Genomic DNA, 27,758 nt, shown 5'->3' with positions numbered 1-27,758 from the left:
ATTCAGTCTTTCAGAACCTTGGTTTACTCATCTGTAAAATGGAGATATCAGTATCTTGCAGTACTCAAAAAGTATAAAACAAACTAGATATATGAAATGCCTTATAAATCTGGTATTGTCATGAATTTTAGTAGATTCAAGGAAGGTAGATTTAATGTTACTCTTTTATATCAATGGAAAATTGCAAAAGGTCAACATGTGTAACCCAAGAAGATGACTGATTGTAACAGTTGCTTAATCTTCAGACTGTGCATATTGTTTGCATATTGTAGTTGAGAATATGAGTTTTAAAAAATGACTTACCTAATGCTCCATGATTGAGTCAAGAAAAGAAGCATCTGAACCTTTTCATTCCTATCTTTCAGTCTGAGTTTCAGTTAAACTAGGATATTTATAATATTTATACAAGTTTTAAATATTAGTTTTTAAATTTGCAACATGGCTACACACACACAACTAACTATCTTTAAGCACAGAATTTGGATAGAAGAGTTTTATGGTAATGAGTTTAATGGTACAAAGAGAGATGGTGAAATCATCCAGAGGGTGATCAGACTTCCTGAATAACACAAGAGACCTGATCAGTGGGTCCTGAGTGATGATTTTATTTTGTTTCTGGAAACTGCCATGACCCTGTGGTGCATTTCTCTTCTTAGAGTTCCTAACGAGCCATTACGCTAAATGATGCAGCTTTACTCACACGTTTCCATTTAGCCTCTGACCAGGGGCCATGATTACCATCTGATCCACATCTGGAATATCAGCACATTTTGTATCCTTGTTATTTTCCATTAATTTTATAATTTAGACCCTTTATTACAAACGTATTTTTTATTTTTTTAATTAAAAAATTTTCAATTATGGTTTACTACAAGATATTGAATATAGTTCCTTGTGTGTGTATGTTTTTAATTGGAACCTTCTTGATATAGGGAGCGTTGGGCTTTAAGTATTGCCTTTTGTATTGGTAAGACAGTTGAGGCTGTAATGGTCCAATGTAATAGGACAGAATAAGACACTGTATTCTCCTTCCATATTTCACTGTTATTCTTGGCCCTGTTGCATAGCACAAGCCCCAGATATTTACTTACTGTATTGCTTGATTGGTGATTAAGACTTGTAAATATCACCTTTTTTCCTTCACAGAGAAAATGTGGCTCTGAGTAACCATGGGCAGGATTTAGCAGCAGTATGTTTACAGGGAAAAAATTATATAAATTCCATACTTCTGTTTGTTAACCATAAAGTATGTATGTTCTCATCAGTGCAATAACTGATGCTGAAAGTGTTGGTCGTATATAATATTAAAAACTATATTTGGTTTTGCAGTGTATTATGGACATTTATTCTGAATTCTGTCTTTCATAAATTTGTAATCAATTTATATCATTGTAGTTAAAATTGACAGCAAGAGTTTGTAACCCAGAAGCATTTTTGTTGGCAGAAGGGAAAAATAGTCATTTAAATTCCATAGATAATTATTCACTTATAGATGACTGAGTCTTCTCTGTAAATCACTTATTGATATAAATGCTAATGTCCTTATCAGGAGAAATAATTAGTAAATCAATTCCATTTTTTCAGTTTCTACTTCAACCCCAAAGATAAAAAGTTTGTGACACTAATTCTTATTTCTTGTAGGACCTGTCTTCTAGGGAAGCGGTCCCCAACCATTTTGGCACCAGGGACCGGTTTCCTGGAAGACAGTTTTTCCACGGACAGTGTCGGGGTGGGGGCGTCGGGGGAGAGGGCGTGGTTCCGGAGTTAATGCCAGCGACGGGGAGCAGCAGATGACGTTTCGCTCGCTCGCTGGCCGCTCACCTCTTGCTGTGCAGCCCAGTTCCTAACAGGCCTCGGACTGGTACTTGGACCCCTGTTCTAGGGCATCAATAGGTAGTTTAATTGCAAAAATAAAATTAGTTTATGCTTCATGAACTCTTTTGCCAGATGCATACATTCTGATTGTTAGGATTAAAGTACATTCATGGTTATAATTTTTTAAAGAAACCTGAAACCCAAGCATGAATACCTAAAGGCTTAATCCTGCACTATCCTGCATTTTGGGAAATATAGCATTCCTCACAGAAAGGAGGCAATGTCTTCAGTTAAATTAAATTATGCTAAATAACAGATGGCAATTGCTGCTCCTCGGATTCCAGAAATCATTCTCATTTACTACTCTGGGACCTGTCCATTCTATCTGTAGATTAAGAGGATTTTTAAAAAAATAAACAAAAGGAGAGGAGGTAGGTGTTATGAATAGTGTAACTAAAAATACTAAGGCTTTCAGGAGCTTTTTATAAAGCTCAGAGGAAAGGTACTTGGTCCCTCTCTTCTACAGAGTCGTGCTTCTGGCCCGTTACAGCATCATGTTCTGTTTATAGAGTCTGAGCTGTCTTGCTAATCATGGATTTGAACATAGAAGCTGAGGACAAAGGAAGACATCTTTTAGAAGTTGGAGTGACAGCCCTATCATCCTCTGGTTCTGCTCTTTATTCCTGGATTTGTTAAATTTATTTAAAATATTTGACCTTGTCAAGTGAATTTCACTTTACATGTCCAACGTTCTGAATCCAGCATTGAACCATTGCATTTAAGCTTTTTTGTATGATGGGGTTGTCAATCACCAACAGAGAGGGAATTTAGCCACTTCGTTTAACATGGGGTTTCTTTTCTTTAAAGACATGAACTTAAGAGACCTCTTAGCTGTGCTCTTCTTCATCTATATTCACCTTTATTTTTTATCATTAAAAATGTTTTCCACAGAAGATTTTAATATATCTATTCATAAAGTCAAGATTTTATTTCCAATCCAGGGACATACAATGCCAAATATATTTAAAAATTTTTTCTTTGGGCTCATCTGGGACCAGAAAATATGGCTGGGGAAGGTGTGCCCTGCACCAGGACACATGGATGGGGGAGTGTGTAGGGGCTGAAACCCACCTGCCCTTCACCTGCACAGCAGCGTGCCTGGGTCGGGGTGTTCCCTTTATCCTGAGGAGGTACGTTTTCCTAATTCACACATCACACCTGAGCTGCTATTGAATGAATGAACTTTAGATTTCAGGTGACCGAGGAGAGAAACTCAATTTATCTAGCAAAAATACTAGTTGGAGAGTAACTAGTATGCAGTGGAAATCTAATAAGTTTAGGATGTTAAATAATTCACTGCCACGGGAGTGTAAGAAAATGGAAGGGAATAGGGAGCAGAGGAAAATTAAAAGCCAAATTGTCACACATTAACGCTGTTCCTTCTCTCACCTCCTTTCTGTCCCTGTATCTCCTTAAAGATGTCAGTCTTTCAAGGCATCCCTATTCTCTGAGTCTGTCATTCTCCTGCAGGATCAACATATTTCCTATTTAGCCTAAAACCATGAAAATAATTTCACAGTCTCAGAGGCTTTCTATTTTCTTACCACTCTATCTTCTGCAGCTCTCTGTTTTTTCCAAACCTTCATCCAGGGCAGCCCAACTGGTTGTTTTCTCTGCTCCTGCTGGAGCCTGAGCCCAGCTGGAGAAATCACATAATTATGCTGACTTCCTCCATTATAAGTTTATGAGCTTCATCCTCAGCCGGGCCCTTGTTCCTGCTTAGCAATCCTTTTACTTATGTGTCTCATCAGCCCCCTACCTCATTTCCCATGATAGCTGTTACAATCCTTTTATAACTTTAATAGCAAGCTCCCAGTTCCACTTCACCCACCCTCTTCTTTGTGGAAAGCTTGCTTCCTACTTCCTGGAGAAAACAGGTGGCCTCAGTCAGGCATGTGAGCTCTCAATTTCCTCTTCCACCTCCTAACTCTGTCTGCAGTCTTCCCTACCTGGTTAGCTCCTCCACGAGGGGCTCTGGAGGCGGGCACCCACCAGTGTTCTTAATTCCATCCCCTGCCCCTGGGGTCTGTCAGTAGTTCTCTGTCTCACTTCAACTGTCTCTTCTCCAGTAGCTTCTTCTGCCCTGCTGGTAGAAGATCTTCCACCCAATTCTTATGTAAAAAAAAGTTACTTAGCATGTGCTTGCCCCTCAAGTTTACCCCTCTTTGACTCTCTTTCCTTCATCATCAAACTTCTGGATAAAGTAGTCTGAATTTACTGCTTCTGCATACTATTTAAATTCTCATTTCACAGACAGTCCCAGTTCTATTACCATCATCCCTCTGATGGAGTAGGTTGCTATGGAGAAGGCTATCATTGACCCCTAAATGGCTAATAATCGACTGACTTCTTTTTCAGCTACCATTTATTTACTTTTCTGTAATGTTTGGGAATATTAAGTATTCATTGACTTCTCGAATGTCATCTTCCTTTGATTTTCAAGCTAGGAATTTTCAAAATCTGTCCTTTGTTTGGAATTGGATGAATTGGCCAGCACATGAAGGGCAGCATAACATAGTGGTTCAGAATGCAGACTCTGGAGCCAGACTACCAGGTTAGGATCTTGGCTTACTCTTACCTGTGAGTGTCCTCAGTTACTTCATCTGAAGATGGGGCTAATAGAGATATGTATGTATAGAATTGTTGTTAAAACAAACTAAATTAGTAATACAGTGCTTAGCTTTAGTAAGTAGCCAATACATGTTAGTTTTCATTAGTGTTAGCTGGCCTGGGTCATGGCCATTTTCTGAGATTGGCTAGATAGAGAACTGTCTTTGATAGTTCAATACTCAGCAAGATAATAAAAGAATTCAAAGCTCCTGAAGGCAAGATTGGAATCAGGAGCCAGAGCAAAAATGAGCTAGGAAGGTGAGTACTAATTCTAACTCCTAACGAGAGGGAGATTCTAAATGAGAGATGGAGGCAAACGCCAAGTACCAGTAGAGAACTAGATCAAAGTGGGAGAAATTTGGGAACAATGGAATGAAACTAGGACAAGTGTCATGAATATTATTGGCTGGTGGGTGAGTGGTAGTGATGTTAAACTGGGTTGAAGCCGGCTGTTTCCTGGTTCCTTCCTACTTCTATAACCAAGAATTATCTGTCTCTTTTATTGGTCATCTTTCTCTACTCTTCAAATATTTGTATGTTTTAAACGTTCTTCCGCCTTTGGCTTTTCATTTCCCTTCACAGTTCAACGCCTAATGTCTTCCACGTTTATATCACTCTGGCTTCACCTTATCTCTTTTATTTTTATTGACATAATGGATATTTCAATGATCCACTTCAAGTATATGTTTTTATTGAGGTATAATTGCCATATAGCAGTATATTAGTTTCAGGTGTACAGCATAGTGATTCTATATTTGTGTATATTGTGAAATGATCGTCACAGTAAGTCTAGTTAACATCTGTCACCATACATAGTTACAAAAATTTTTTTTCTTGCAAGGTGAATTTTAAGATCTACTCTCTTAACAACTTTCAAATATGCAATACAGTATTATTAACTATGGTTACAAATGTAGGTCATCTATTCAGCGATCTGAGGAGCCAGGCTGATGAAGGCTCTGCCATATTCACCTTGTGGCATCTAAGGTCTCCAAACAGCAGAAGGGGGTAAAATCAGGGAGGAACTCTTCTTGGACAGACCCAGAAGCGGTGTGCTTTCCTCTGTTTACAGTCCACTGGCCAGAGCTGTTACACGGCCACCCCTAACTGTTGAAGAGGCTGGAAATGTCATCTAGTTGAGTGCCCAAGAAGAGGAAGGGGACTAGGATTTGCAGTCCCTATTTTAAATGTCTATCACCCCTCTGAATCCAATGTCAGTACCTCTCTGATATGCTTCCACATCACCCTGTATTTTCTTTATCAGCCATCATCACACTATTTTTATATTGTTTCTTTATAGTATCTCATTTCCCACTAGACTATAAGCTCTTACAGGCAGAGACTGCCAAGCTTGCTCCCAATTGTGTCTCTAAAGCTTAGCACAGTGCTGGCTTAGAGCAGGCACTTAATAAGTATTTTCTTCTGTTAAACTTCCTGTTTTCTCTTCTTCATCTCCTTTTCACTCCCCAGCTCACTGGAGTCCGCTTCTGTGCACCCTGCTCGGTGGAAACTGCTTTCACTAAGTTCCCAGTAACCAATTTCAAAGACATCAAGCACCCTTGAATCTCAGTCCTCTTCGGTTTGGCACTTGCCACTTCATTTTAGTACTCTCCTCTTGAAGGTTTACCTCTGAGTTTTTCAACTCTACCTTCTCAAATCTTATGTGGACTCCTTTTCCCTAAAATTGGCTTGCATGGGTGGCTCTTAAGTGTTATGGGTCTGCGACCTTACAAATAAAGGAAAGAGTATATTTTCAAAAACAGGAAAGTCCGTGTACCCCATCAGAGAGGAAAGGCTGGATGCTGGAGGTTGGGTGTGCGGAGAGGAAGAGTGAGAGAGAGAGAAAGAGGTCTAGAGAAGCAAGAGAAGAGGATAGAGACAGAGATGTAGAAACAGAAATAGTGAGGGAGAAATGGGTGACAGATGCACAAAAGGAAGGGGAAGAGTGGAGATGGAGAGACATAGGGACACAAAGAGGCCATTGAGAGACACCCAGAGAAGGACAGAGACAGAGAGACTGAAGATACCAGAAAATGAAAGCATATTTGTTAGAGAAAAATTTCTGAGGAAGCAGGAAGATACTAATGGGATTAGCTTTAAACAGAGGCAATAATTCTTCATGAAAGAGCAAAATTGAGAAAAATGCTTTTTCTTTCTTTTGTTTACAGAGAACTGTGTTTGATATATTGTGTAACATTTCTTCACTAACGTTGCTTTACTCTCAAATAGAGGTAGAGATTTGAATGGACAAAGAAGTCTTTTGACCATGCAGCTACATATGAAAAGGCAATTGAAAGGAAAAGTAGGACAAAAGAGAATACCATTAGTCACAGAGCAATTCTTATAAAATTGACACTTCACTGTTTCTTTGCACTTTGAGGAGGATGAAACTTATTGGTTGAAGTGCCTTATTATTAATACCTTCTCTTTTGGTAATAGGTAGGGAATAGAAACATAGAGTCAGCTACCATGTCCATAGCAGACAACTTATCTAATGGTGTTCATAGATCTCTGCTGCTTTTATAGCTCATTATAAGTTTTTAACATCTATATTACTTGTTTTGTCCTGAAAGCAAACATGAAGTTTCTAGATCAGAGGCAGAGTATTGTTACTTACAACAACAACTGCATCAGTTACCTGTGTCCCCTTCTCCCCTTTCAGGGCTATGCTATAAAAGCCAAATGTTATCCTGTACATGCAAAGGGGTTTTTATACTACCAAGAAGAAGAAATTATGAACCTCAGAGTTTGTATAGGAAATGTTACACAACTGCAGTCTCCTCCTTCTGAGAAGGAGGGAGGGAGGGAGGGGGAGAGAGAGAGAGAGATCTAATATCCCCTGAAGCAACAAATTTTCTCCAGGAACAAAAAGGAAAAGTCCCTATTTTACAGTCCATTGGAATGTAAAAGGATGGCTCTGGGTTTCACTTGCTTTGAAATATAAACATATTTTTCTCTGGAGGTCTCTATTTATTCACTCTAATTTCCAGAATTTGTGCTTTAACCAGGTTCCAGTTTTCTTTGCTCAGAAAGCCCTAATAATGCAGAAACATTAAAATACCTCTATGAAGTACATACTATTATTTACATTGATAATATGAAAGTCCAGCCTTATAAAGAAATAACATTTCTGGAATCAAATAACTTTGTAAAATGGCTATTTAAAAATAAGTGTTTTGTCATTAAAAAGATGCTTGTTTTAAACAATCCTCATTTAACTAGAATGCAAGATATTTTACTACTTTAATTAAATTAATTTATAAATGCACATGATGTGGCTATATATATAAACTTATTGTTTTGTGTGCATAAATAAAAATAACCCCTTTAAACACACCAGAAGAAAAGAGACCAGTGATTTGGTCCCTCTTTACAGGTATATTGCTAACTCCTGTCATATGAACTCAAAAATATTTATTAGTGATTTAGTTTGGGACACAATAATAGCACAAACCATGCAGTTGAGATTCAAAGTTATTTTCATCCAATTTAACATGCTTAGCACCTGATAACTCTTTTCCTTGGTTATCAAAAAGCATGTCAGAGGAGCTTAAACTTTTGCCAATATAAGAATTTTTAAAATATGAAATATACCTTTGAGAATTGGAAGAATGTGCATTAATATGATTGAAAGGGAAAGCAATTCTTTACTTTTGTTTCCATGTCTATTTCCTCATAGTGTGATGATTTGCCTCAACGTCAGGCCCCTCATGTATTTCATTGAATTCACTTATTTATTTATCACTATTATGTTCCAGGCACCATGCTACATGCTGGGCCCACTGTCATAAGGAAAAGTGGGTATTTCCAAATTGTTGTCTAGTACATAGGATCCAGTTCTATATATCTGTGTTAGATAGGATATACCTAAAGATATCCTAACAAAGATACATTAAGTATAGTGGCTTAAACACTGCTTTCTTCCATAAAAGTCTGAGCTGCTAAATGGTTCCAGGGGGTAGGGCAATTCTGTATCACAAGGTGATCCTGAGATCCTGATGAATCTTAACAATGTTGTTCTTGCCCACATGGCCAAAGCCACTAGGGTCACATTCCAGTTTGTGGGAAGAGATGAAAAGCAAGTGGAAAGCAAGCGACCGATGTACAAGGATACAACCCAGAAATTGTGTTTCACTCTGTTCCCATCCATCATCCTAATCACAAGTTACATCTGGCTGCAAGGGAAGCTGGAAAGTATGTTTTTTGCTGAATACCATGTGCTTATCTAAAGTAGGGAGGTTCTTATAACTATGAGAGGAAAAGGATGGATTTTAGGAGAACATTACTCTCTGAAATAATCAGTCTTCAGTTTCCGGATCTGATGACTGATATCCAGTTCCTCTTCTTGTTCATCTGACTTTGACTTGTGGGCCCTGCTTCAAATCAGTGTGGGTTTTAGTTCTTGATCCCTCTAAGCTGTGTTCTAGCCAGCTGTATTATATGGATTAGGGCCAACTGATTCTCAAGGATGCCACAACGTAACATAAATTACATGATAAATAAATGGATTGGTATCCCGCTAGTCTGATGCAATCACCCTGTCTCTTTCACCCTGTTTTCCTAAAATCTTCCACACTGCTTGGAACACAAGAGGCACTGAATGAATAAAGAACAAATAAATGGCATGTAGTATAGTAGTGGCTCAACTTATGGTCCTATTATTTCTTATTTTATTTTTGTTCAACTCTGTGAATCACATTATTGGGGACAGGAAGAGAACCAGACATAGGGCTTTGAATGTTTAGGGTAAGAGTTATTGCTTGTATTTTTTTAAAGCTTCTGTTCTATATTAAGTATCCAAGATATTTGAGGACAATCATATACTTAAAACATGTGAAATTATAGAAAAGAAACATATCATCTAACTGCCTATTTTACAGATAGAAAGCTGGGGCCTAGATAGAGAAATATTTGCCAGTTGTCATATGTTATTCATATTAGAGCCTTTTGACTTTCAATTCCTTGTTTTTAATATCACATCGATCCATTGATTCTGAACTTTTAAGTGCCTGATAACTGGCAGGCACACAAAGGCTCATACTCTGAGGCTCATACTCAAATCAGCTGCCTCTAAACCAAGTGCACCTTCTTCGTCCTTAGCAGTTCTCAAAGTGTGGTCCCTTGGCCTGCAATATCAGCATCCAACCTCCTGGGAACTTGTTTGAAATGCAAATTCTTGTGTTTCACCCCAGACCCAGGAACTCAGAAACTCTGAGACCCCAGCCCAGCAAAGTGAGTTTTAACAAGCCCTCCAGGTGATTCTGATGATCACTCAAGTTTCAGAGCCACTATCCTGCTATGACAGGACAGCACACAGCATATATTAAGACGTTATATGGTATAGACACCCAACACCAAAACTACCAATTATTGAGTGCCTATGACATGCCATTCTCTGTGTAGATACTCTATGTATCTAGTCTCATTTAATCGTCACAATAGACTGGCAAAATTGTTAATATCATCAGTATTTCATAAATGAGGAACTAAGGCTTAGTGAGGTTAAGTTGCCTCCTAAACCACACACCCAAAATCAGACAGTGGAAGGGATTTCTTTTTTTTGTTTTTTTCCACATAATTTTATTTTTTTGGACAAGTTTTTTTCTTTTTTTAAACATTTATTTATTTTTGGCTGCTTTGGGTCTTTGTTGCTGTACGCAGGCTTTCTCTAGTAGTGGTGAGCTCTTATTGTCTAACTCCAACGACCATGTGTCTTCTAAAGCACTGTTTTAAAATATATATATATATATATATATATATATATATATATATATATGAATAATTTACTCATTGTACATTATGGAAAATAAGAATATTTGATATTTGAAACACCAAGTTTTCAGGACCATGAACTGCTTTCAAGTTTCCTCTAGTTATAATGTGTTCTTTAAGATGATGCTTCGAATTTTAACAGCCTTCTTTTGGTATTGCTGGTATATGCAAAATAATATTTTGCCACAAAAAATTGTCAGCTTAAGCAATTTGTCTCCTCTGTTTTTGCTGTTTGTAGAACTTGGTGAGTGGTCTGGTAGAGACAGGTGTGGAACCTTCACAGTTGATGTTTCTCCCAGAAGGCACTGCTTGAGAATTGCCTCATGACACTTAAGAAATGGGCTTCATCCTGAGTATGTTCAAGAGTCTACATGGCCAGAAATATCCTAGTTTGTCCAAATAAAGGGAGACTTGACTCTGAAATAAATTAAATACTCTTTATCCTGTAGTTCATCATCCCCAAATGACTGGGGGACCAATTGACCGGTCTCTTCTCAAACAGTTATTGATACACAGAGATACCTGAGTGTGTACAGTATAGATGGTGAAACCTTAATACACTTTCTTACTTGACTTTTTACTTTTGGAGAGAGTGAGTCCTGAATAAACATCACCCCTTAATAATTTGCCTAAAGTGAGTGGCTCTGGTTAGTACTAAGAGGAAACTCTGGAGACTGTTTTTGTAGAGAAGTAGGATTTTTCCAGAGAAGCAGGATATATGTATATCTGCTACACCTATATATACATGTATGTATATATATATTAGAGTGTGTCTGAAATTTTGTAACTAATTCTATTCTTTTAACATTGTGTAGGCAAAAACCTATATTTTGGGGCTGGTTATATTCATTACATGTTTACTTTGCATTTTTTGTAAACTTTTGGTGGTGAACATTTAAAAAAATCATTCCCCTCAGTATTACATATTTCTTTAGCATCACAATTTGGGTTAATTTTATCACCCACCTGAAGTTCCCTTCTTTTTGAATGGCAGTTTGTAGATTTAAAAAAAAAAACTTAAAAAAACAAACACCAGGGCTTCCCTGGTGGCGCAGTGGTTGAGAGTCCGTCTGCCGATGCAGGGGACATGGGTTCATGCGTGCCCCGGTCCGGGAAGATCCCACATGCCATGGAGTGGCTGGGCCCGTGAGCCATGGGCACTGAGGCTGTGTGTCTGGAGCCTGTGCTCCGTAACGGGAGAGGCCACAACAGTGAGAGGCCCGCATACTGCAAAAAAAAACAAAACAAACAAAACAAAACAAAACAAAAAAACACCAAATGGATCTGGATTTAAAATGTTTGGGTTTGCACAATGCCATTACCATGTATATTAGCTGAGTGACATAGGTAGGTTACTTACAATCTCTGATCCTCATTTTCGATGTCCCTAAGGGAGCATAAAAGCCCAGCACAGTCTTTGGATATATAGTAGATATTTAATTCCCATAATTCCCTCCTTCACTATGGCAGAAAATTATGACAAAGAAAATGGATTTCCTCCAGAAAACTAAAGGAACTAGCAATATTTTCATTTTTTTCTCCCAGAAAAATAAAAATCCTACAGATAGTTTTGAGGAAACAATGCTATTCAATGAAATAACTATAAAAATAATAACACATATGTCATTTATTATGTTAATTGATCTTTGCGGTTGGAATCTTTAACATTTTTGTTAACTGAAATGGAAGGAGAAATAAAACTTCCCATAGTATATTTTAGGATTGACCTATCCTTGGGCTCCAAAAGGGCAGGATTGGATACAGACTCTCTGTAAGCAACTGAATTGCTAAATTTGGGCAGTTTGTATTGATATTTGGGTCCACCTATTGATGCTTCAAAATAGTGACTTAATTGGGAGTCCTAAAACAAAGGAGCAAAGCAGATAATCTAGCTAAATTATCTGGGTCATCAAAAGGATGAAATTCGTATTACTTTCTTGGTAGTTTGCTTGTAATCCCTTCATAACTGAGTTTTGTTTTTTCCCATGGGACAATTAAAATCGAGATGGTTAGCTTCCCTTTGTCCTTGTTCCATGTCACAAATTCCAATTGATTTAGACTGAAGTAAAAACTCGTCGATGAGCAAGGAGACCTGGATGACTAAATTCACTGCTAAAACTTTTTGACTGAGTCTGTCTTGGTCAACTGAGGCTGCTGTAACAAAATACCATAAACTGAGTGGCTTATAAACAACAGAATTTTATTTCTCATAGTTCTGGAGGCTAGAAGTCCAAGATCAAGTTGTCTGAGTTGGTCAGGGTTCAGAGTCTTGTGAAAGCCTGTTTCCTAGTTCATAGATGGCTGTCTGCTCACTGTGTTATCACATGGTGAAGGAGGAAGCAAGCTCCCTCAGGACTCTTGTAAGGACACTAATCCCGTTTATGAGGGCTCTATCCTTGTGATCTCATCTAACCCTCATTACCTCCCAAAGATCCCACTTCTTAATACCATCATGTTAGGGGGTAGGGTTTCAACTTTAATTTGGGAGGGGGTACATAAACATTCAGTCCATAGCAGGTCTGTGGTGGATACACACTAAGGTAACCCCCAATGAGTCAAACCCTTGTATAGCCCCTCCTTTTGGGTGCAGATGGAACCTGTGTCTTACCTCTAGTCAGTAAGTATGGAACAGGTGATCAGAAGGGTAATCACTTCCTTGATTAGGTTATAAGACTCCATCTTATGAGACTGAGTGAGAGATTCTGCTGCCGGCTTTGAAGGAGTGAGCCCATGTGGTAAGTGGGCCATGAGCTGATGACCTGGAGGTGGCCTTCAAAAGCTGATAGGAGCCTCGCACTGATGGCTAGCAAGAAAATACAGCCCTCCATCATACACCCACAAGGGACTGAATTCTTCCAAAAACTATGTAAACTCAGAAAAGAATCTTGAGCTCCAGAAATCTTGAGCTCTTTAGCTTGCAGACACCTTGACTGCACCTTGATTGTGAGACCCTGAGCAAAGGATCCAGCAAGGCTATGCATGCATGGACTTTGGACCCACAAAAACCCTGAGATAATAAATGTTTGTTATTTTAAACCATTAAGTTTGGGATAATTTGTTATGCAGCCTGGAAAACGAATGCAAGGTCATCTCATTTTCCCTCTCAGGCTTCTTCAGATAATCCTCATAAGTAGATGAGATTCTTGGAAGGATGGTGCTTTGGAAATGTGTCAAACATACCTACATTCCCATGTCTGGAGGATTTTAGACAAGTTTATGTTTAATGGCTATTGAGTCATTAACTTGTTAGCACTAGAAGTAGGTTTTGCATTGTTAAACTTTGCTGCAATCAAGGAATTCAACACCTATTTTACTTAAATATACACCTTATGAGTTAAGGGAGGGGGGTCACTCCTTAACACAGAGCATGCTGAAACACAAATAAGCCTTCTCAGACAGAGTTTTTCAAAGAATACTGTGTACCTGTTTTTGTCCTTCCTCTAACTACCAGGAAGTTCTGCTCAGTGAAGATATTTAGAGGTAACTGTATCTGGACAGTTTGATGGGGGAGTACTCTGATGATTGTATAGAATTAAATGAGAATGACTGAATCCATACTGTGAAAAAATAAAAAGATAAATACTTCAGAATATAATTAAGTGACAAATCATAATGAATACACAATGAGGCTTTGACCAAACATCATGTTTCTCCTCATCCGTTGAATTATCATAGACTTTAACATTCAACATACATAGATTTCAGCCTAGCCTCTGCCATTTATTAGCAATATGACCTAAAGCCCCTAGAGCTTTTCTCCTTATTTGCAAAATGAGTATAATAATACCTACACCATAGGATTATGTGAGGTTGTGTAAGGATTAAATTTTATAATATAAGTAAAATACAACATGCAGTGTGTGACACATATTAGATGCTCAACAAATTCTGGTTCTGTCTCTTCACCCCTAGGCACAAAACACACACACACATGTACACACACTCACAAATATGTGTGCATACCCACACCCACAGACACATAAAAGAACTCGTGAAAATTCTTTGGTCTGGATTAAAGATTATTTTCTATTCTGATCTGGTCTTGATATTTCTTTTTGTCTTACTAAATGTGAGTTATGCTTGTCTTTTTTATTGCATCAATATTATATCAAAAGATTATTTTCTTTAGGGTTATCCTATTACATTGCTCAAAGTGCATTTAAAAAAGTCTAATCTGTATTGGTAAATTCTACAAAGCTTTGTTTTGTTTATATTGAGCACAGGATCCTCCCTCCCCCTTACCCCCAACAAAGATATGGACCTCATGTTGCAATTTCCTCAGTTCAGGGATTGATTTCTCCTTTGTCACTACAGCTGAGGCGTATACTGTACCTTTTAGTATCTTGTTCAGTGGTCAAGTATCTCATATTCACCAAGGAATTATAATTTTTTATAAGATACTCGTATCATTTTTTGTAAACAATATCCTTTTTGTAAGATAGTTTCATGATTCCTTCATATAAATCTTGGTCATTAACCATGCTGAGCTTGACCTGTATGTTATAGTACAGCTGAACTCTAGAACATAGGACAGTCTTGTAAAACCTGGGTCTCAAATAAGCTATATGGCTTTGGGTAAGTCAGTAGTCTTCCTTAGCCTCAATTTCCTCTTGTATAACTAAAATTAACATATTGGTTCAATGATTAGAAGTCTTTCTAGCTAAAAATTCAGAGTCTTGATATGTAGCTCATTTGCTATTTATGGAAATGCACAATATGCTTTTTCTTTTTTGAAAATTACTGCTGACAAGCACAGTACTTTCAGCACTTAACAAAGCATTTATTGCACATCTGTTAGGAAGCATGGCTTGGGAGCCTGGGAAGTAATTACCAAGTCTCAAGTCTCTGCAGCCAATAGTTTGTGTGTCTGTGAGGGTTTGTATGTGAGTGTATACCTTTCTGCTCACAAGCATTCCCACATGTATGTTTAAATTGCAGCCAGTTGCAAACTGAATTTGTACATACATTTTTTTTTCATTTGAATGATGAGGAGAATATATAATGTGTACTTCCAAAGGTAATACGTTTTCCATTTTCCTGGCTTCTGTTTCTTTGGAAAATCTGAAACACCTGATGTTATTATCAGTTTACAGATCAAATAGAAGTAATAGACTGGAAAAAGTGTGTGTGTGTGTGTGTGTGTGTGGTGGCAATGGGATAGAGGGAATGGAGTGGACTAATGTTGTTTTGCAAGATTGAATTATTAATTACTGTTAACTAAAGTTTAAGTTTGAGTTACCTCAAACTTTAAAATTTATCTGACAATAGACCTTTTCCTTTCAGTGGCATGAATATATGACTCTGTAGCTAGATAAATTAGTGGTCTATGAATTCACAATTATACTTGACAATATTCATAGGAAGGGGATGGTTATTGAATCTAGAGCTAGAGATACTTAATTTGGAGAGCAGTTGACTTTTCAGGGAGATGGAAGATATCTTCAAATATCTGAAGACACCTGTGTCGATAAATGAGTAAACTTACTCAATTTGGCTCCAGAGGGCATACATAGGATTAATAGGAGTTGGATTTGGTTTGATTTAAGAGAGAACTTTATCAGAGTCAGAGCTATTCATCAATGAGTTGTCTTCCCTGTGAAGCTGTGAGCAATTGATTACTGAAAGTTTTTAAGCAAAAGCTGGCAGGATGAATCTCTCTCTTTTTTTGAAGTATAGTTAATTTATAATATTATATTAGTTTCAGGTGTACAATATAGTGATTCAATAGTTTTATAGATTATACTTCATTTAAAGTTATTATAAAATAATGGGTATATTTCCCTGTGATGTACAATACATCCTTGTAGCTTATTTATTTTATACATAGTAGTTTGTGTCTCTTAATCCCATACCACTGTCTCACCCCTCCCTGCCTCCCCTTTCCCTACTGGTAACCACTGGTTTGTTCTACATATCTGTAAGTCTGCTTCTTTTTTGTTACATTCACTAGTTTTTGTATTCTTTAGATTCCACATATAAAATGCTATCATACAGTATTTGTCTTTCTCTGTCTGACTTATTTCACTAAGCATAATACTCTCTAAGTCTGTCCATGTTGTTGCAAATGGCAAAATTTCATTATTTTTTAGCTGAGTAGTATTCCATTTTATATATGTACCACATCTTCTTTATCCATTCATCTGTTGATGTGCACTTAGGTTGATTCCATATCTTGGCTATTGTAAATAACACTGCCATGTGCATTGGGGTGCATGTTTCTTCTGAGTTACTGTTTTCACTTTCTTCTGATATATACCCAGCAGTGGAATTGCTGGATCATATGATAGTTCTAGTTTTAGTTTTCTGAGAAACACCCATTCTGTTTTCCATAGTGGCTATACCAGTTTACATTTCCAACAACAATGTACCTAGGGTTCCCCTTTCTCCACATCCTCACCAACACTTGTTTCTTTTTCTTTTTTTTTTTATAATAGCTATTCTGACAAGTGTGAGGTGATAGCTCATTTTGATTTTGATTTGCATTTCTCTGATGATTAATTATGTTGAACATTTTTTCATGTGCCTGTTGGCCATCTGTATGTCTTTTTTTGGAAAAATGTATATTCAGGTCTTCTGCCCATTTTTAATTGGGTTGTTTGTTTTTTTGATATTGAGTTATATGATGTTTATATATTTGGGGTATTAACCCCTTATAGGTCATATCATTTGCAAATATTTTATCCCATTCAGTAGTTTGTCTTTTTGCTTTGTCAATGGTGTCCTTTGCTGTGCAAAAGTTTTTAAGTTTAATTAGGTCCCATTTGCTTATTTTTGCCTTTACTTCTTTTGCCTTAGGAGACAGATTAAAAAAATTGCTACGACTTATGTTAAAGAGTGCTCTGCCTATGTTCTCTTCTAGGAGTTTTATGGTTTCAGGCTTACAGTTGGTCTTTAATCCATTTTGAATTCATTTTTGTATATGGTGTGAAGAAATGTTCTAATCTTATTCTTTTACATGTAGTTGTCCAATTTTCCCAGCACCACTTATTGAAGAGATTGTCTTTTCTCCACTGTATATTCTTGCCTCCTTTGTTGTAGATTAATTGACCATAAGTGCCCGGTTTCATTTCAGGGCTCTCTATTCTGTTCTTGATCTATGTGTCTGTTTTTGTGCCAGTACCATGCCGCTTGTATGAATATCTCTTAATAATATTATATTCTACATAGAATTTCTTCTTTTGGTGGAATATTGGATTAAATGAACTAGTTGGATTACATGGATTAGTTTTTCTCCCCATTCTAAGTTTTTTGCTACCATAGAGACATTATTTGTAAGTTATCAGTGCGTTTAAGCAGATAATCTACTGCTAGAAGGTGGTTAACGTTGTGTTATGTTTAGATTTGGAATGGGATATCAATATTACATTGTTAGTCATGTCTAAATGTTAGATTGAGTCACAGTGAAGATATCTGACTCTACACCCAAAGTCGGAACCTAAAATTCTGTCTAGTTATGGTAGATTCATATGTGCTAACATCCACAAAAAGAGTTTTTTAAAATTCAGACTTTTCTCTAAACACAAAACTATAGACACATGTTTTAGTCTGTTCCAGCTGGTATAACAAAATACCATAAACTCGGTGGCTTATAAACAACAGAAATTTATTTCTCACAGTTCTGGGAAGTTCAAAATTAAGGTGTCAGAAGATTTGGTGTCTGGTGAGGGTCTGCTTTCTGGTTCATAAAATGGTGCCTTCTAGCTACAACCTCACATGGCAGAAAGGCAAAGGGATCTCTCTGAGGCCACCAATCCAATGTATGATGCTCTGCCTTCAGGACCTGATCACCTCCCAAAGGCCATCCAAATATCATCATATTGGGCATTAAGACCTCAACATATGAATTTTGGGGGGACATAAACATTCAGATCATAGGAACACATTTATTTGAGAAAGGTGAAATAATTTGTTCTAGCTATTGGTTGTACCTGTAGACTAGTTTAGCTATGGGTATATGAAATTTTATATTATAAACAGGGCACACCTAGGATTTGCTGGGCCTTAAGCTTATAAAATTTTGAGGTGAGCTTCTCTAAGAAAAACCACAAACACAAAATTAAGAATGAAAGCAAATTATTTATTTAGAATAAAAATAAAAGGATGAATAGGTGGAGCACAGAAGATTTTTAGGACAGTGAAACTGTTCTGTATGGTACCACATGATAGACACATGTCATCATATATTTGTCCAAACCCATAGAATGTACAAACAATGGAATGTAATATAAACTATGAATTTTAGGAGAAAATGATGTGTCAATATAGTATCAATTGTAACAAATATACCACTCTAGTGGAGGATGCTGATAATGAGGGAGGCTATGTATGTGTGGGGACAGGGTGTATATGAGAAATCTCTATTACTGCTCCTCAATTTAGCTGTGAACCTAAAGCTTCTCTAAGAAGGTAAAATTTTAAGAAAAAGTAAATAAGTCAATTTTTTAAAAAATTACAAAAAAATGCTAATTAGAGAAAAACTGACAAATACCACAGAATCATAAATTAGAAAAGTAATATTTTTATTAATTAACTGATATAATGCACTTTTAATATATTTTTGGATGCATATTCTTTGTACATGTCTTCATATGACAATAATTTTTAAAGTATTATTACCTATAGAGAAGATAGAAAGAAAATTCAGTTTCTCTCCTATCATGGTTGGTCAAAACTTATCTTTATTTCCCCCAAGATTCTAATTTTAATTAATTAATTAATTAAATTTTAATTAAAGTATAATTGACTAACAATGTTATATTAGTTTCAGGTGTACAACATAGTGATTAGATATTCTTATACACTACAAAATAATCATCAAGATAAGTCTAGTAGTTACCCACTGTCACCACACAAAGTTATTACAATATTATAGACTATATGTCCTATGCTGTATATTACATCCCTGGGACTTCTTTATTTTATAAATGAAAGTTTGAACCTCTTAATCTCTGTCACCTATTTCACTCATCCCCCCAATCTCCCTCTCCTCTGGCAACCATTAGTTTTTTTCTCTGTATTTATGAGTCTGGTTTCTGTTTTCTTATGTTTGTTTGTTTGTTTTTTTAAGATTCCACATATAAATGAAATCATATGGTATTTGTCTTTCTCTGTCTGACTTAGTTCACTTAGCATACTACCCTCTAGGTCTATCCATGTTGTCACAATTTACAAGATTTAATTCTTTTTTTATGGCTGAGTAATCTTCTGTTGTACATATATACCACATCTTCTTTATTCAGCCATCTATCGATGTACACTTAGGTTGCTTCCATATCTTGGCTACTGTGAATAATGCCCTGATGAACATAGGGGTGCATATATCTTTTTGAATTAGTGCTTTTTTTTGTTTTCTTTGGGAAAATATCCAGAAGTGGAATTGCTAGATCCTATGGTAGTTCTATTTTTAATTTTTTGAGGAACATCCATACTGTTTTCCATACTTGCTGCACCAATTTACATTCTCATCAGCAGTGCACGAATGTTCCCTTTTCTCCACATCCTCACCAACACTTGTTATTTGTTGTCTTTTTTTGTAATAGTTATTTTGATAGGTGTGAGTTGATATCTCCTTGCGGTTGGGTTTTTTTTTTTTGATTTTTTAAAAGCATCTTTATTGGAGTAAAATTGCTTTACAATGGTGTGTCAGTTTATGCTTTAAAACAAAGTGAATCAGTTATACATATACATATGTTCCCATACCTCTTCCTTCTCGCATGTCCCTCCCTCCCACCCTCCCTATCCCACCCCTCTAGGTGGTCACAAAGCACCGAGCTGATCTCCCTGTGCTATGCAGCTGCTTCCCACTAGCTATCTATTTTACGTTTGGTAGTGTATATATGTCCATTCCAATCTCTCACTTTGTCCCAGCTTACCCTTCCACCTCCCATATCCTCAAGTCCATTCTCTAGTAGGTCTGTGTCTTTATTCCCATCTTGCCCCTAAGTTCTTCATGACCATTTTTTTTCTTAGATTCCATATATATGTATTAGCATCTGGTATTTGTTTTTCTCTTTCGAACTTCACTCTGTACGACAGACTCTAGGTCCATCCACCAAACTACAAAGAAATCAGTTTCATTTTGTTTTATGGCTGAGTAATATTCCATTGTATATACGTGCCACATCTTCTTTATCCATTCATCTCTTGATGGACACTTAGTTTGCTTCCATGTCCTGGCTATTGTAAATAGAGCTGCAATGAACATTGTGATACATGACTCTTTTTGAATTATGGTTTTCTCAGGGTATGTGCCCAGTACTGAGATTTCTGGATCGTATGGTAGTTCTATTTTTAGATTTTTTAGGAAACTCCATACTGTTCTCTATAGTGGCTGTATCAATTTACATTCCCACCAACATTGCAAGAGAGTTCCCTTTTCTCCACACTCTTTCCAGCATTTATTGTTTGTAGATTTTGTGATTATAGCCATTCTGACCAGAGTGAGATGAAATCTCACTGTAGTTTTGATTTGCATTTCTCAAATGATTAATGATGTTGACCATTCGTTCATGTGTTTGTGGGCAATCTGTATATCTTCTTTAGAGAAATGTATATTTATATCTTCTGCCCATTTTTGGATTGGGTTATTTTCTTTCTTGATATTGAGCTGCATGAGCTGATTGTAAGGAGGTTAATCCTTTGTCAGTTGCTTCATTTACAAATATTTTCTCCCATTCTGAGAGTTTGTTTGTTTATGGTTTCCTTTGCTGTTCAAAAGCTTTTAAGTTTCATTAGGTCCCATTTGTTTATTTTTGTTTTTATTTCCATTTCTCTAGGAGGTGGGTCAAAAAGGATCTTGCTGTGATTTATGGCATAGAGTGTTCTGCCTATGTTTCCCTCTAAGAGTTTGATAGTGTCTGGCCTTACATTGAGGTGTTTAATCCATTTTGAGTTTATTTTTGTGTGTGGTGTTATGGAGTGTTCTAATTTCATACTTTTACATGTATCTGTCAAGTTTTCCCAGCACCACTTACTGAAGAGGCTGTCTTTTCTCCACTGTATATTCTTGCTTCTTTTATCAAAGATAAGGTGACCATATGTGCATGGGTTTATTTCTGGGCTTTCTATCCTGTTCCATTGATCTATATTTCTGTTTTTGTGCCAGTACCATACTGTCTTGATTACTGTAGCTTTGTAGTATAGTCTGAAGTCAGGAAGCCTGATTCCTCTCGTTTGGTCTCCATACAAATTGTGAAATTTTTTGTTCTAGTTTGGTGAAAAATGCAAGTGGTAGTTTGAGAGGAATTGCATTGAATCTGTAGATTGCTTTGGGTAGTAGAGTCATTTTCAAAATGTTGATTCTTCCAATCCAAGAACATGTTATATCTCACCATCTATTTGTGTCATCTTTAATTTCTTTCATCAGTGTCTTATAATTTTCTGCATACAGGTCTTTTGTCTCCTTAGGTAGGTTTATTCCTAGATATTTTATTCTTTTTGTTGAAATCGTAAATGGGAGTGTTTTCTTAATTTCACTTTCAGATTTTTCATCATTAGTGTATAGGAATGCTAGAGATTTCTGTTCATTAATTTTGTATCCTGCTACTTTACCACATTCATTGATTAGCTCTAGTAGTTTTCTGGTAGCATCTTTAGGATTCTCTATGTATAGTATCATGTCATCTGCAAACAGTGACAGCTTCACTTCTTCTTTTCTGATTTGGATTCGTTTTATTTCTTTTTCTTCTCTGATTGGCTGTGGCTAAAACTTCCAAAACAATGTTGAATAATAATGGTGAGAGTGGGCAACCTTGTCTTGTTCCTGATCTTAGTGGAAATGGTTTCAGTTTTTCACCATTGAGGATCATGTTGGCTGTGGGTTTGTCATATATGGCCTTTATTATGTTGAGGTAAGTTCCCTGTGTGCCTACTTTCTGGAAGGTTTTTATCATAAATGAGTGTTGAATTTTGTCAAAAGCTTTTTCTGCATCAATTGAAATGATCATAGGGTTTTTATTCTTCAGTTTGTTAATATGGTGTAACACATTGATTGATTTGAGTATATTGAAGAATCCTTGCATCTCTGGGGTAAACCTCACTTGATCATGGTGTATGATCCTTTTAATGTGTTGATGGATTCTGTTTGCTAGTATTTTGTTGAGGATTTTTGCATCTATGTTCATCAGTGATATTGGCCTAGAGTTTTCTTTATTCGTGGCATCTTTGTCTGGTTTTGGTATCAGGGTGATGGTGGCCTCATAAAATGAGTTTGGGAGTGTTCCTTCCACTGTTATATTTTGTAAGAGTTTGAGAAGGATAGGTGTTAGCTCTTCTCTAAATGTTTGATAGAATTTGCCTGTGAAGCCATCTGGTCCTGGGCTTTTGTTTGTTGGAAGATTTTTAATCACAGTTTCAATTTCAGTGCTTGTGATTGGTCTGTTCAGATTTTCTATTTCTTCCTGGTTCAGTCTCCGAAGGTTGTGCATTTCTAAGAATTTGTCCATTTCTTCCAGGTCGTCCATTATACTGGCATAGAGTTGCTTGTAGTAATCTCTCACGATCCTTTGTGTTTCTGCAGTGTCAGTTATTACTTCTCCTTTTTCATTTCTAATTCTATTGATTTGAGTTTTCTCTCTTTTTTTTCTTGATGAGTCTGGCTAATGGTTTATCAATTTTGTTTATTTTCTCAAAGAACAAGCTTTCAGTTTTATTTGCTATCATTTCCTTCATTTCTTTTTCATTTATTTGTGATCTGATCTTTATGATTTCTGTCCTTCTGTTAACTTTAGGGTTTTATTTTTCTTCTTTCTCTAATCGCTTTAGGTGTAAGGTTATGTGTTTATTTGAAATGTTTCTTGTTTCTGAAGGTAGGATTGTATTGCTATAACCTTCTCTATTTGAAATGTTTTTGCTGCATCCCATAGGTTTTGGGTCATCATGTTTTCATTGTCATTTGTTTCTAGATGTTTTTTGATTTCCTCTTTGATTTCTTCAGTGATCTCTTGGTTATTAAGTAATGTATTGTTTAGCCTCCATGTGTTTCTCTTTTTTACAGATTTTTTCCTGTAATTGGTATGTAATCTCATAGCATTGTGGTTGGAAAAGATACTTGATATGATTTCAATTTTCTTAAGTTTACCAAGGCTTGATTTGTGACCCAAGATATGATCTATCCTGGAGAATGTTCCATCAGCACTTGAGAAGAATGTGTATTCTGTTGTTTTGGGATGGAATGTACTATAAATATCAATTAAGTCCATCTTGTTTAATGTATCATTTAAAGTTTGTGTTTCCTTATTTATTTTCATTTTGGATGACCTGTCCATTGGTGAAAGTGAGGTGTTAAAGCCTCCTACTATGATTGTGTTACTGTCAATTTCTCCTTTTATGGCTGTTAGTATTTGCCTTATGTATTGAGGTACCCCTATGTTGGGTGCAAAAGTATTTACAATTGTTATATCTTCTTCTTGGATTGATCCCTTGATCATTATGTAGTGTCCTTCTTTGTCTCTTGTAATAGTCTTTGTTTTAAAGTCTATTTTGTCAGCTATGAGAATTGCTACTCCAGCTTTCTTTTGATTTCCATTGGCATGGAATATCTTTTCCCATCCCCTCAGTTTCAGTCTGTATGTGTCCCTAGGTCTGAAGTGGTCTCTTGTAGATTGCATATATATGGGTCTTGTTTTTGTATCCATTCAGCCATTCTATGTCTTTTGGTTTGAGCATTTAATCCATTTATATTTAAGGTAATTATCGATATGTATGTTCCTATTACCATTTTCTTAATTGTTTTGGGTTTGTTATTGTAGGTCTTTTCCTTCTCTTGTGTTTCCTGCCTAGAGAAGTTCCTTTAGCATTTTTTGTAAAGCTGGTTTGGTGGTGCTGAATTCTCTTAGCTTTTGCTTGTCTTTAAAGGTTTTAATTTCTCCATCAAATCTGAGTAAGATCCTTGCTGGGTAGAGTAATATTGTTTGTAGGTTTTTCTCCTTCATCACTTTAAATATATCCTGCCACTCCCTTCTGGCTTGCAGAGTTTCTGTTGAAAGTTCAGCTGTTAACCTTATGGGGATTCCCTTGTGTGTTATTTGTCATTCTTCCCTTGTTGCTTTTAATATTTTTTCTTTGTATTTAATTTTTGAGTTTGATTAATATGTGTCTTGGAATGTTTCTCCTTGCATTTATCCTGTATGGGTCTCTCTGTGCTTCCTGTCCTTGATAAACTATTTCCTTTCCCATAGTAGGAAAGTTTTCAACTATAATTTCCTCAAATATTTTCTCATTCCCTTTCTTTTTCTCTTCTTCTTCTGGGACCCCTATAATTCGAATGTTGTTGCATTTAGTGTTGTCCCAGAGGTCTCTGAGACTGTCCTCAGTTCTTTTCATTCTTTTTTTTTCTTTATTCGGCTCTGCAGTAGTTATTTCTACTATTTTATCTTCCAGTTCACTTATCCTTTCTTCTGCCTCAGTTATTCTTCTATTGATCTCTTCTAGAGAATATTTAACTTCATTTATTGTGTTGTTTATCATTGCTTGTTTGCTCTTTAGTTCTTATAGGTCCTTGTTAAATTTTTTTGTAATTTATTATATTTCCAAGATTTTGCATCATCTTTATTATCATTTTTCTGAATTCTTTTTTAAGTAGACTGCATATTTCCTCTTCATTTGTTAGGTCTGGTGGGTTTTTGCCTTGCTCCTTCATCTGCTGTGTGTTTTTCTGTCTTCTCATTTTGCTTAACTTACTATGTTTGGGGTCTCCTTTTTGCAGACTGCAGGTTTGTATTTCCCATTGCTTTTGGTGTCTGTCCCCAGTGGCTAAGGTTGCTTTAGTGGGTTGTGTAGGCTTCCTGGTGGAGGGGACTAATGCCTGTGTTCTGGTGGATGAGGCTGGATCTTGTCTTTCTGGTGGGCAGGTCCACGTTTGGTGGTGTGTTTTGGGGTGTCTGTGACTTTATTATGATTTTAGGCAGCCTCTCTGCTAATGGGTGGGGTTGTGTTCCTGTTTTGCTAGTTGTCTGGCATAGTTTGTCCAGCACTGTAACTTACTGGTTGTTGAGTGAAGCTGGGTCTTGGCACTGAGACTGAGATCTCTGGGAGATTTTCGCCGTTTGATATTACGTGGAACTGGGAGGTCTCTGGTGGACCAGTGTCCTGAACTTGGCTCTCCCATCTCAGAGGCACTGCCCTGATGCCTAGCTGGAGCACCAAGAGCCTTTCATCCACATGGCTCAGAATAAAAGGGGGAAAAAATGGAAAGAAAGAAAGAAAGAAGATAAAGTACAATAAAATAAAATAAAAAAGTTATTAAAATAAAAAAAATAATTTGAAGAAAAAAATTTAAAAATTAAAATAAAACAGGATAGAAAAAAACCTAGGACAAATGGTAAAAGCAAAGCTCAAAGCTATACAGACAAAATCACAGACAGAAGCATACACATACACACTCACAGAAAAGATAAAAGGGGGAAATATATATATATATATATATATATATATATATATATATATATATATATATATATAATTTCTTTGCTCCCAAAGTCCACCTCCTCAACTTGGGATGATTTGTTGTCTATTCAGGTATTCCACAGATGCAGGGTACATCAACTTGATTGTGGAGATTTAATCCGCTGTTTCTGAGGCTGCTGGGAGAGATTTCCCTTTCTCTTCTTTGTTCCCACAGCTCCCGGAGTTCAGCTTTGGATTTGGCCCCGCCTCTGCATGTAGGTCGCCTGAGGGCGTCTGTTTTTCGCTCATTTAGGATGGAGTTAAAGGAGCAGCTGATTCGGGGGCTCTGGCTCCCTCAGGCCGCGGGGAGGGAGGGGTACAGATGCGGGGCGAGCCTGCGGAGGCAGAGGTCAGCGTGATATTGCACCAGATATAGGCGCGCTGTGCGTTCTTCCGGGGAAGTTGTCCCTGGATCCAGGGACCCTGGCAGTGGCGGGCTGCACAGGCTCCCGGGAGGGGAGGTGTGGAGAGTGACCTGTGCTTGCACACCGGCTTCTTGGTGGCGGCAGCAGCAGCCTTATCATATCATGCCCGTCTCTCTGGTCCACGCTGGTAACCGCGGCTCGCGCCCGTCTCTGAAGCTCCTTTAAGCAGCGCTCTTAATCCCCTCTCTTTGCGCACCAGGAAACAAAGAGGGGAGAAAAAGTCTCTTGCCTCTTTGGCAGGTCCAGACTTTTTCCCAGACTCCCCCCTGGCCAGCCGTGGTGCACTAACCCCTTCAGGCTGTGTTCACACCGCCAACACCAGTCCTCTCCCTGGGATCTGACCTCCGAAGCCCGAGCCTCACCTCCCAGCCTGGCCCGCCCCGGCAGGTGAGCAGACAAGCCTCTTGGGCTGGTGAGTGCTGGTCGGCACCAGTACTCTGTGCGGGAATCTCTCCGCTTTGCCCTCCGCACCCCTGTTGCTGCGCTGTCCTCCGTGGCTCCAAAGCTTCCCCCTCCGCCACCCGCAGTCTCCGTCCACGAAGGGGCTTCTAGTGTGTGGAAACATTTCCTCCTTCACAGCTCCCTCCCACTGGTGCAGGTCCCGTCCCTATTCTTTTGTATCTGTTTCTTCTTTTTCCTTTTGCCCTACCCAGGTACGTGGGGGAGTTTCTTGCCTTTTGGGAGGTCTGAGGTCTTCTGCCAGCGTTCAGTAGGTGTTCTGTAGGAGTTGTTCCACTTGTAGATGTATTTCTGATGTATCTGTGGGGAGGAAGGTGATCTCCGTGTCTTACTCTTCCACCATCTTGAAGATCCTCCTCATCATTGTGGTTTTGACTTGCTTTCCCTGATGATTAGTGATGTTGAACATCTTCCATGTGTCTGTTTCCCATCTGTACGCCTTCTTTGGAAAAATGTGTATTCAGGTTCTCTGCCCACTTTTTTTTTTTTTTTTTTTTCCCTGCGGTACACGGGCCTCTCACTGTTGTGGCCTCTCCCGTTGCAGAGCACAGGTTCCGGATGCGCAGGCTTAGCGGCCATGGCTCACGGGCCCAACCGCTCCGCGGCATGTGGGATCCTCCCGGACCGGGGCACGAACCCGTGTCCCCTGCATCGGCAGGCGGACTCTCAACCACTGTGCCACCAGGGAAGCCCTCTGCCCATCTTTTAATCGAGTTGTTTGTGGTATTTTTTGGTTTTGTTTGTTTTTTTGTTTTTGATGTTGAGTTGTATGGATTCTTTGTATATTTTGAATATGAACCTTTTATCAGATATATCATTTCAAATTTCTTCAAAACTTTCCTTTCAATATTGGGAGTTTAGAAAGTGTTTTTCAGCTTCACAATTCATATACATGTTTAGAATTGTCAAGTTTGGGAAGAACTCTAGTTTCTTTTACATATGGGCTGTAATGGTTAAAAAATTTGTTTACCGACTATCTTCTGGCTTCATATATTTCAAATATTGTTTCTCCACCACCATCTACATACCTGCATACTTCCAGTGTCAGGCAGTATTCATGTTGTGATATAATTTCTGGTCCTGCCACTTCCTGTTACAACATTGGGCACCAGGTGAATGTGCCCAGAGGTTGCAATATTCTTAGCATACATATCTAATCCCTGAAAATTGCAA

General features: G+C 37.6%; 1 protein-coding gene across 3 annotated transcripts in view; it reads left to right on the top strand.

Moving 5' to 3' along the window:
• Positions 1–27,758, top strand: part of MAPK10 (mitogen-activated protein kinase 10) — a 189,572-nt gene that overhangs the window by 47,858 nt on the left and 113,956 nt on the right. The window lies entirely within an intron of this gene.

Source organism: Mesoplodon densirostris, chromosome 1 (genome assembly GCF_025265405.1).
Source record: "Mesoplodon densirostris isolate mMesDen1 chromosome 1, mMesDen1 primary haplotype, whole genome shotgun sequence".
Lineage (NCBI taxonomy): Eukaryota > Metazoa > Chordata > Mammalia > Artiodactyla > Ziphiidae > Mesoplodon > Mesoplodon densirostris.
Note: the sequence above shows the minus strand (reverse complement) of the source record. Positions and strands in the feature narration are given on the sequence as shown.